Genomic DNA, 11,776 nt, shown 5'->3' on the forward strand with positions numbered 1-11,776 from the left:
ATTGCCATACCAGGGATTTTACTGATATTCTATAATGCAAAGCTAAAGGAAGAGTTTTAATTAATTTATTTATTTGAGAGAGAGACAGTGCATGCAAGCAGGGTGAGGGGCAGAGGGAAAGGGAGAAATAATCTCTAGCAGACTCCCCACTGAACGCAGAGCCCCCTGCTGGGCCTGATCCCAGGACCCTGAGATCATAACCTGAGCCAAAACCAAGAATTGGACACTTAAGGAACTGAGTCACCCAGGTGACCCTAAAGGAAGAGTTTTGATAGGACTCTTCATTTGAAAATAAACCCACACTGTAAGGAAACATAAGATGAAGAGAAAAAAACTACAGAAATAGACCAGAGTGTGTGTGTGTGTGTGTGTGTGTGTGTACGTACACGCATGCTTTTTATAGCATCAATCCAATTCTCCACAAAAAATAACCAGGTATCTTACAATTCAACTCAATTCTGCTACTATCTACCCAAAGGTAGTATCAGATCCCACAGGTTGAGAGCTCAGTCCTAAAAGAATGCCTGTTCCTTCAGATACCAACACAAGCCCAATTTCTCACCCATACTTCTGACTGGCCATACATCAGAGGTTCCCACTACATATTTCTTAGGTCCAATTAATTTGTTAGAACAGTTCACAGAACTCAGAACATTTTTCTTCCCAGATTATCAGTGTATTGTATAAGGCTATGACTCCCGAACAGCCGGACGAAGAGATGCACAGAGTGAGGGAAGGGGAAAGCTACGGCTTTCAGGTCTTTACGGAAACTTCATTACATAGGCATGAGGGATTCATTTTTTGGCCACTAGGGATTGAACTTCATCTCCAGCCCTTCTCCTTTCCTTTTTTTTTCTTTTCTTGTTTATTTTTTATTGGAGTTCAATTTGCCAACATACAGCATAACACCCAGTGCTCATCCCATCAAGTGCCCCCCTTAGTGCCCGTCACCCAGTCACCCCAACCCCCGCCCACCTCCCCTTCTACTACTCCTTGTTCGTTTCCCAGAGTTAGGAGTCTCTCATGTTCTGTCTCCCTCTCTGATATTTCCCATCATTTTTTCTCCTTTCCCCTTTATTCCCTTTCACTATTTTTTATATTCCCCAAATGAATGAGACGATATAATGTTTGTCCTTCTCCGATTGACTTATTTCACTCAGCAAAATACCCTCCAGTTCCATCCACGTCGAAGCAAACGGTGGGTATTTGTCGTTTCTAATGGCTGAGGAATATTCCATTGTATACATAGACCACAGCTTCTTTATCCATTCATCTCTCGATGGACACCGAGGCTCCTTCCACAGTTTGGCTATTGTGGACATTGGTGCTAGAAACATCGGGGTGCAGGTGTCCCGGCGTTCACAGCATCTGTATCTTTGGGGTAAATCCTCAGCAGTGCAATTGCTGGGTCGTAGGGCAGATCTATTTTTAACTCTTTAAGGAACCTCCACACAGTTTTCCCGAGTGGCTGCACCAGTCTCTTCAATAAATGGTGCTGGGAAAATTAGACATCCACATGCTTACACCATACACAAAGATAAACTCAAAATGGATGAAAGATCTAAATGTGAGACAAGATTCCATCAAAGTCCTAGAGGAGAACACAGGCAGCACCTTTTTTGAACTTGGCCACAGCAACTTCTTGCAAGATACATCCATGAAGGCAAGAGAAACAAAAGCATAAATGAACTATTGGGACTTCATCAAGATTAAGAAGCTTCTGCACAGCAAAAGAAACAGTCAACAAAACTAAAAGACAACCTACAGAATGGGAGAAGATATTTGCAAATGACCCATCAGATAAAGGGCTAGTATCCAAGATCTATAAAGAACTTATTAAATTCAACACCAAAGAAACAAACAATCCCGTCATGAAATGGGCAAAAGACATGAACAGAAATCTCACAGAGGAAGACACAGACGTGGCCAACAAGCACATGAGAAAATGCTCCGCATCACTGGCCATCAGGGAAATACAAATCAAAACCACAATGAGATACCACCTCACACCAGTGAGAATGGGGAAAATTAACAAGACAGGAAACCACAAATGTTGGAGAGGATGCGGAGAAAGGGGAACCCTCTTGCACTGTTGGTGGGAATGTGAACTGGTGCCCTTCTCCTTTCCACAGAGGTCAGGGGGTGGGACTGAAGGTTTCAATCCTCTAATCACCTGGTTGGTCCCCGGAGCAATCAGCCCCCATTCTTAGGCACTTTCCCCAAATCACTCATTCACATAAAAAACAAACCTTTAGGGTTCTCATCACAGGAAATTCCAATGCTTATAGGAGCTCGGTACCAGGAAAGGGCAAAGACCAAATAGAGATTTCTCATTATAAATCATAATGTCGCAAACAGTAAGACAAGATTTTAATGGGAGAGGATAATAAGGGTCTGTTGGCTGATTTATGTAAATAATGATACATAAAAGTACATAAATCTTAAACCTGAAAAATTCTACCTATAGACATTCATATAAATCATCAACCACATCAAGATATGGAATATTTCCAGCACCTAGAAGGCTTCTTTGTGGCCTCTTTATATTGGTTTTCCCCAAAGGGTAACCGTTATTTTAATTTATTGTTATAGACCAGTCTTGCCCATTTTGAACTTTATTAAGATTTTATTTATTTACTCATGAGAGAGAGACAGACAGACACAGACAGACAGACAGGCAGAGGGAGAAGCAGGCTCCATGCAAGGAGCCCGACGTGGGACTCGATCCAGGGTCTCCAGGATCAGGCCCCAGACTGAAGGTGGCGCTAAACCGCTGAGCCACCCAGGCTGCCCCATTTTGAACTTTATATAAAGAAATAGGGGTGCGGGGCGCGAGGAATCTCCCGGCGCTTCGAGTCCGGGGAGTCCGCGGGCCTCTGTGGAAAGGGAAGCCCGAGCGCTGCCGAGAACGTGAACGGTTGGATGCCCATCGCCGAGGGGTACGACCCCCTTCAAGCTGCAGCATTGGTGGCACCGATGCAGATCACACGATCGTGCGTCTGGAGGGCAATGCTGGCCGATACACTCCCGACAAGGGCGTCAAGGAGCCCCCCTCCTCCCCCTGTTTGTGGCAAGACTAAACTTGCAGACTAAGGAGGACAAGTTAAAGGAAGTATCTTCTCGCTACGGGGACGGGGACATCAGGAGGCTTCGGCTCATGGTCATGGGTTTTTCAAAGGGCTACGCCTTCTTTGAATACAAAGAGGAGCGTTCTCCGATCAAAGCCTACCGAGACGGCCTGGTGATTGACCAGCATGAGATATTTGTGGACTATGAACTGGAAAAGACCCTCAAAGGGTGGATCCCTCGGAGACTTGGAGGAGGTCTGGGAGGGAAAAAGGAATCTGGGCAGCTGAGGTTTGGGGGGCGTGACCGGCCTTTTCGAAAACCCATTAATTTGCCAATTATTAAAAACGATCAATACAGAGAGGGAAAACGGGAAAAGTGGGAGCGATCTTGGTCTCGAGAAAGACACTGGGACTCTCGGACGAGGGACCGAGACCATGATCGTAGCCGGGAAAAGAGATGGCAGGAGAGAGAGCCAAGCAGGGTGTGGCTAGGAAGTGACTGGGAGAGAGAGAGGGACTTCAGAGATGACCGAACCAAGGGGAGGGAGAAGAGGGACCGAAGTAAATAGATGCTCACCAGCATCGCCACAACCCAGACCCAGCATAAACAGAAGCACAAAGATCTGTGCTGCTTTTATATAGTATGTATGTCCAGTGCTTGAGTAAAGCTTGCTAATGGTGGGGGAAAAAAAAAAAGAAATGGGGGTGCCTGGATGGCTCAGTTGGTTAAGCGTCTGCCTTTGGCTCAGGTCATAATGTCAGAGTCCTGGGATTGCGCCCCACATTGGGCTCCCTCCTCAGTGGGAAGTCTGCTTCTCCTTCTCCCTTTCCCTCTCCTCTGAACATTCTCTCTCAAATAAATAAATAAAATCCTAAAAGAAGAAGAAGAAGAAGAAGAAGAAGAAGAAGAAGAAGAAGAAGGTGATGATGATGATGATACAGATTGTGCCTGTGTTTTGTTTTGTGGAGAGGACAGTTTTTACCAATACTGTAGCCCAGAGAACACATGATGGTGGGATTAGGCGAACAAACCAACCAACGCAGAATATAAGGAGTGTCTGTCTTCCAGTCGCATGGACTCTGAAGGTATACTTACTCATCCTAACAGAAAAGCCTGAGTGAAATAGAAAACTCTTCTCACAGCAGGTAAGAAAACATTCCACTTTTTAGAAAAGAAGGATTTAGTTAGGACTACAGTCTCACTGGCAGAAAGTGAATGTTTAGTATTTCAGTGTAATATGGATCTATCTGCAGCAACACACGGGATGGCTAAAAGCTGGAGCAATTAAAACAGTTGCTACTCTTGGTGGGTAGAGACTGGGACCTTTTATAAGCAGGATGTCCAGTGTGCGCTGACGAGTCTCAAGGGCTTAAAACAGGGCTTAGTGATCAAGGGGAAGAGAATGGCAGAAAAGAAGGATCCCGAGCTCGGCTCATCCCACAGACACAAGGTAACAGTTACATCTGTGTAGCAAACTCTAACAGTGACCTGAAGACTAGCAAAACACACCTTCCACAGTTAAGCCTAGAAAGCAGGCCCCAGCACACAAGACTGGAGAAGCAGAGAGGATGCTGGGAACCAAACTCCCAGTGAGACTAACCATGAATGAAAGGGACATCACAAGCACTAAGAAGCCAGAGGGTTAAGCCTCTACACCCAGCACCCCAGGGATGGGGGCCCTGCGCTGGGAACACAAGTCCCCAGAACATGTGGCTTTGAAAATCAGGGCGGGGGGTGGGGGTGCTTTTAAAATTGGCAGCCTGAACTCCAGGCCAGCCGGAGGGCCACAGGAAATGGCATCCCTACCATTCCAGAGCTGAGACCATCAATAAGCCGGCACAGACACAGCACAGAAGCAGCACTTTAAAAACCACCTGGGGTATACGCGGAGGAGAGTTATTTACTGAGAACATGCACTAGAGGGGCAGAGATTTTTCAGGAGAAATCTCCAGGAACAAAGTGCCAGCAGATGCCATTTTTCTTCCTCTCTCACAGCAGGAATAGCCAGAGAACTGCAACAGCCAGCCCAACACATTCCACCTGGCTTGCTAGCACCATGTGACCACCCCACCCCATCCACCCACATGGGCAGGTGTCCCTCCCAAGCAGCTCCTGCCCAGCCACACCCTGCAGGCAGCGTGGCAGGGACCAGTGTCACTCCAAAGTGACTCCTGCCCTGGGGACAGGTGGGGATAACCACACACACACCACGGCACTCAGTTCCAGCAGTTTCACCTCTCAGCTGGCTGCACAGGGAGCAGGCCCTGCCCTTTGGTGCACCTGCAGCTGTGGCAGAAAGTCTGACTGCAGACACCCAGGCACCCTGCCAGCCCCGGGCCACCCATGCAAGCCTCTGAGGAGGTCAAGCAGGGATAGCGCCTTCATGGGCCAAGCAGGTCACTGTAGCTGACTGGACTGAAGACAAATGTGGCTTAACCATAGCAGGATGCATGCAGCCCACGGAGGAGACACCCCCATAGTGCCTGGTTCAGGTGACCAGGGGGCATGGCACGACAGAGCAGCACAGGACCTCTTCTTCATCAAGCCACTACTTTTAAGACCAGAAGACATAGTTGTCCTTCCTAACACATAGAAACAAACACACGGAGTTAAACAAGATGAGGAGTCAGAGGAGTATTCCTCCAAAAAAGAACAGGACAAAATCACAACAAAAATGCTAAGTGAGGGATCCCTGGGTGGCGCAGCGGTTTGGCGCCTGCCTTTGGCCCAGGGCGCGATCCTGGAGACCTGGGATCGAGTCCCACGTCGGGCTCCCGGTGCATAGAGCCTGCTTCTCCCTCTGCCTATGTCTCTACCTCTCTCTCTTTCTCTGTGTGACTATCATAAATAAATGAAAAAAAAATTAAAAAAAAAAGAAAGAAAAAGAAAAATGCTAAGTGAGATCGGGATAAGCCACAAGCCTGATAGAGAATTCAAAGCAATGGTCATGAAGATACTCACTGGATTGGAAAACAACGTGGAAGATTTCAGTGAAACCTTCAACAAAGAGCAAGAAAATATACAAAAAAACCACTTAGAGATGAAGAACTCAGGGGCTGAAGTAAAAAAATACACGAGGAAATTACCATATTTGAGGATGTAGTAGAAAGGACAACGGATCTGGAAGACAAAGTCATGGTAAGCAACTAAGTGAAACATCAAGAGGACAAAAAGATATTTTAAAATGAGAACAGGGATCCCTGGGTGGCGCAGCGGTTTGGCACCTGCCTTTGGCCCAGGGCGCGATCCTGGAGATCCGGGATCGAATCCCACGTCAGGCTCCCGGTGCATGGAGCCTGCTTCTCCCTCTGCCTGTGTCTCTGCCTCTCTCTCTCACTGTGTGCCTATCATGAATAAATAAAAAAAATTAAAAAAAAATAAATAAATAAAATGAGAACAGGTTGGGGCAGCCCCCGTGGTGCAGCGGTTTAGCACCTCCTGCAGCCCAGGGCCTGATCCTGGAGACCCTGGATGGAGTCCCACGTCAGGCTCTCTGCATGGAGCCTGCTTCTCCCTCTGCCTGTGTCTCTGCCTCTCTCTCTCTCTCTCTCTTTCTCTCTCTCTCTATGAATGAATGAATGAATGAATGAATAAATAAATAAATAAATAAATAAATAAATAAATAAATCTTTTTAAAAAAGTTTAAAATGAGAACAGGTTAAGGCAACTCAGCTACATAATTAAGCATTAACAACATTTGCATTATGGGGATTCCAGAAGGAGAAAAGGGAGGGGTGGCAACCTTATGTGAAGAAACAACGGCTGAAAACTTCCCTAATCAGGGGAAGAAGACAGACAGGGACATCCAGGAAGCATAGAGAACCCTTAACATGACAAAAACCAAGGAGGTCCACACCAAAACACATAATAATTAGAATGGCAAAAAGTAGAGATAGAGAATTTGAAAAGCAGCAAGGAGAAACAAGACAGTTACATACAAGGCTATCAGCTGATTTTTCAGCAGAAATTCTGCAGGCCCAAAAGAAGAGGCAGGTTTGGGACGCCTGGGTGGCTCAGCAGTTGAGCGTCTGCCATTGACCCAGGGCATGATCCTGGAGTTCGGGATTAAGTCCCACATCTGGCTCCCTGCATGGGGCCTGCTTCTCTCTCTGCCTGTGTCTCTGCCTCTCTCTCTCTGTCTCTCTCATGAATAAATAAAATCTTAAAAAAAAAAAAAAGAGGCAGGATATATTCAAAGTGCTGCAAAGAAAATACTGTAACTAATACACTCTACTCAACAGGATTATCATTCAGAATAGGAGAGAGAGAGGGACGCCTGGGTGGCTCAGCAGTTGAGCATCTGCCTTTGGCTCAGGGCAAGATCCTGGAGTCCCGGGATCGAGTCCCACATCCGACTCCCTGCATGGAGCCTGCTTGTCTCTCTGTGTCTCTGCCTCTCTCTTTCTGTGTCTCTCATGAATAAATAAATAAAATATTAAAAAGAAAAAAAAAGGAGAGAGAGTTTCCCAGACAAAAGTTGAAGAAATTTACCACCACTAAGCCAGGTATGCAAGAAACACTGAAGAGAATTCCATGAGTAGAAAGAAAAGGCCATGGGACGCCTGGGTGGCTCAGTGGTTGAGCGCCTGCCTTTGGCTCAGGGCATGATCCCAGGATGCCTGGATCAAGTCCCACTCCCCTGCATGGAGCCTGCTTCTCCCTCCACCTATGTCTCTGCCTCTCTCTCTGTGTGTATCTCTCAAGAATAAATAAAATCTTTAAAAAGAAAAAAAAGAGGGCAGCCCAGGTGGCTCAGCAGTTTAGTGCCGCCTTCGGCCCAGGGCATGATCCTGGAGACCCAGGATCAAGTCCCACGTCGGGCTCCCTGCATGGAGTCTGCTTCTCCCTCTCTCTGTGTCTCCCATGAATAAATAAAATCTTTAAAAAAAGAAAAAAGAAAGAAAAAAGAAAAGGCCATAAGTAGAAGAAAATCAGGAAAGGAAAAGAATTTCACAAGTAAAGACAAACATCTAAAGGTGGTAGATTAATCACTTATAAAACCAGTATAGAGATTAATACACAAAAGCAGCAAATCAGTATTGTCTCAACAAGTCACAAGATTCACAAAGAAAAGGATGTAATATATGACATCATGTACATAAAATGAGAGGGGTGTAAGCTTTGCAGCTTTTACAGTGGCAGTATCGTAGCCAATGAGGTTTATCTGAGGCACAATTATAGCTAATTGAAAATTGGGGGAGGGGGTATACAAATTTATGGTCTTTAGAATAGGTTTGAACTTCAGCGACCACCAACTTAATATAAACTGCTAAATGCAATGCATAAGATGCTGTATGTGAACCTAATGGTTACTACAAATCAAAATTCTATATAAATACCTACAGAAAATCAGAAAGGAATCTATGCATCACACACACACACACACACACACACGCCATCGAACCACCAGGGAAGAGAGCAAAAGAAAGGAATAGACAGGAACTTCCAAAAACAACCAACTGTAAAACAAGTAATAAATAGGCAGTGAGTAATCAATAATTATTTTTAAAGATTTATTTATTTATTTATTTATTCATGACAGACACACAGATAGGCAGAGAGATGGACAGAGAGAGAAGGGAGAAACAGGCTCCTCATAGGGAGCCCGATGCAGAACTCAATCCCCGGACCAGGATCACACCCTGAGCTGAAGGCAGAAGCTCAACCACTGAGCCACCCAGGTGTCCCTCAATAATTACTTTAAATGTAAGTGGACCTGGAGACCCGGGATCGAATCCCACGTCGGGCTCCCAGTGCATGGAGCCTGCTTCTCCCTCTGCCTGTGTCTCTGCCTCTCTCTCTTTCTCTCTCTGTGACTATCATAAATAAATAAATATTTAAAAAAAAAATTAAATGTAAGTGGACTAAATGCTCAAATTGAAAGACACAGGGTGACTGAATGGATAAAAAACAAGACCCATCTATATGCTGCCTACAGGAGACTCACTTCAGACCTAAAGACACATGCAGATTCAAAGTGGGGAGACAGGAAAACATACTATGTAAATGGAAGCAAAAAAAAAAAACTGGGAAAGGAATATTTCTGAGACAAAAAGGACTTTGAAACAAAGTCTATAGCAGCAAAGAAAGGCACTACATAATGATAAAGGGAAAATCCTACAAGAAGATACAACACTTGTCAGTATTTATGCACCCAGGATGGGAGTCCCTACATACATAAAGCAACTATTAACAGACAAAAAGAAAGAAACTGACAGTAATACAGTAAAAGTAGAGGACTTTAACACCTCACTTACATCAGTGGATGGATCGTCCCAACAGAACATCGACAAGGGAACAGTAAGTAGCTTTGAACAACACATTAGCCCAGATGAATCTAACAGATATATACAAATATTTCCTCCAAAACCAGCAGAATACACGTTCTTTTCAAGTGCACATGAGACATTTACTAGATCACATGTTAGGCCACAACACAGGTCTCAACAAATTCAAAAAGATTGAAATCCTATTATGCACCTTTCACACCACGAGAGTATGAAACTAAAAATCAATTTTAGCGATCCCTGGGTGGCTCAGCAGTTTAGCGCCTGCCTTCAGCCCAGGGTGTGATCCTAGAGTCCCGGGATTGAATCCCATGTCAGGCTCCCTGAGCCTGTGTCTCTGCTTCTCTCTCTCTCTCTCTCTCTGTGTGTGTGTGTGTCTCATGAATAAATAAACTTTAAAAATCTTTTTAAAAATTTTAAATAAAATAAAAATCAATTTTAAGAAAATATCTGGGAAGAACAAAAACACATGCTACTACACAATGAATGGGTCTATAAAGAAATGTAAAAGCAAATCAAAAAATACATGAAGACAGATGAAAATAAAAACACAATGGTCCAAAGTCTTTGGGATGCAGCAAAAATAGCTCTATAAGTTTTTAGTGATTCAGACCTACCTCAAGAAACAAGAAAAAACTCAAATGAACAACCTAAGCCTTACACCTAAGGGAGCTAGAAAAAGAAGAACAAAGCCCAAAGCCAGCAGAAGGAAGGAAATAAAGATTAGAGCAGAAATAAATGAAACAGAGACTAAAAACATAATAGAAAAGATCAATGAAACCAGGAGATAGTTCTTTGAAAAGATCAACAAAATTGATAAACCTTTAGCCAGACTCATTAGGAGAAAAGAATACTCAAGCAAATAAAATCAGAAATGAAAGGAGACAAATAACAACCAACATGACAGAAATACGAAGAATTATGAGACTACTACACAGAATTGTATGCCAATGAATTGGACAACCTAAGATAAATGGGTAAATTCCTAGAAACATACAGTCCCCCAAAAATGAATTAGGAAGAACTAGAAATTTTGAACATACCAATTACCAGTAACGAAATTGCCTGAGTAATCAAAAAACTCCCAACAAACAGAAGTCCAGAAACAGATGGCTTCACAAGTGAATTCTACCAAACACCTCAAAAACAGTTAATACCTACTCTTCTCAAACTGTTCCAGAAAATCAAAGAGGAAGGAAAACTTCCAAATTCATTCTATAAGGCATTATCATGATAGCAAAGCTAAGGACTATAAAAAAGAAAAACTATAGGCCAGTATCTCTGATGAACATAGACACGGGAATCCTTAACAAAAAATTAGCAAACTGAATTTGACAATACATTAAAAAAAAAAAAATCACTCATCATAGGGCAGCCCAGGTAGCTCAAGGTTTAGCACCACCTTCAGCCCAGGGCCTGATCTTGAAGACCCGGGATGGAGTCCCACGTCAGGCTCCCTGCATGGAGCCTGCTTCTCCTTCTGCCCCTCTCTCTTTGTGTCTCTCATGACTAAATAAATAAATAAAATCTTTTTTTTAAAAAACATTTTTTTTTAAGATTTTATTTATTCATAGAGACACAGAGAGAGAGAGAGGCAGAGACAGAAGCAGGCTCCATGCAGGGAGCCCGACGTGGGACTCGATCCAGGGTCCCCAGGATCACACCTCAGGCTGCAGGCGGCGCTAAACCGCTGCACCACAGGGGCTGCCCAATAAATAAAATCTTTAAAAAAAAAAAAATCCCTCACCATGATCAAGTAGGATTTCTTCCTCGTATGCAAGAGTGGTTCAATGTTTACAAATTAATCAACATGAAACATCTCATTAACAAGAGAAAGGATAAAAGCATAAGATCCGGGGATCCCTGGGTGGCTCAGTTGTTTGGCGCCTGCCTTTGGCCCAGGACGTGATTCTGGAGTCCCGGGATCGAGTCCCGTGTCGGGCTCCCTGCATGGAGCCTGCTTCTCCCTCTGCCTGTGTCTCTGCCTCTCTCTCTCTCTCTGTGTCTCTCATGAATAAATAAAATCTTAAAAAAAAAAAAAAGGCATAAGATCCTGTCAACAGAAACAGAAATTTCATTTGACAAAACACAACATCTATTCATGATAAAAGCTCTCAACTAAGTAGGTTTGAGGGAACACAGGTCAACAATACAAAGGCCATATATGTCAACCCCCAGCTAACATTATCCTCAATGGTCAAAACCTGAGAACTTTCCACCTAAGATCAGCAACAAATAAGAAAATAACATACTTATGCCCACTCTCACCCCTTTACTTCACCATAGAAGGAAGTCCTAGCTATAGCAATCAGACATGAAAAAGAAATAAAAGTCATCCAAATTGGAAAGAAAGAAGTAAAACTGTCATTACATACAGATGACATAGGATAGAGAGAAATAGATACAGAGAAAACCCTAAT

General features: G+C 43.9%; 2 pseudogenes; both read left to right on the top strand.

Annotated features, from left to right (window-relative positions):
• Positions 1–691: 691 nt before the first annotated feature.
• On the top strand, positions 692–3,637 carry LOC144308947 (U11/U12 small nuclear ribonucleoprotein 35 kDa protein pseudogene; annotated as a pseudogene).
• Positions 3,638–8,194: 4,557 nt separating this feature from the next.
• Positions 8,195–8,265, top strand: LOC144309363 (U4 spliceosomal RNA; annotated as a pseudogene).
• The last annotated feature ends 3,511 nt before the right edge of the window (positions 8,266–11,776 follow it).

The sequence above is a fragment of the Canis aureus genome, chromosome X, assembly GCF_053574225.1.
Source record: "Canis aureus isolate CA01 chromosome X, VMU_Caureus_v.1.0, whole genome shotgun sequence".
Taxonomy (NCBI): domain Eukaryota; kingdom Metazoa; phylum Chordata; class Mammalia; order Carnivora; family Canidae; genus Canis; species Canis aureus.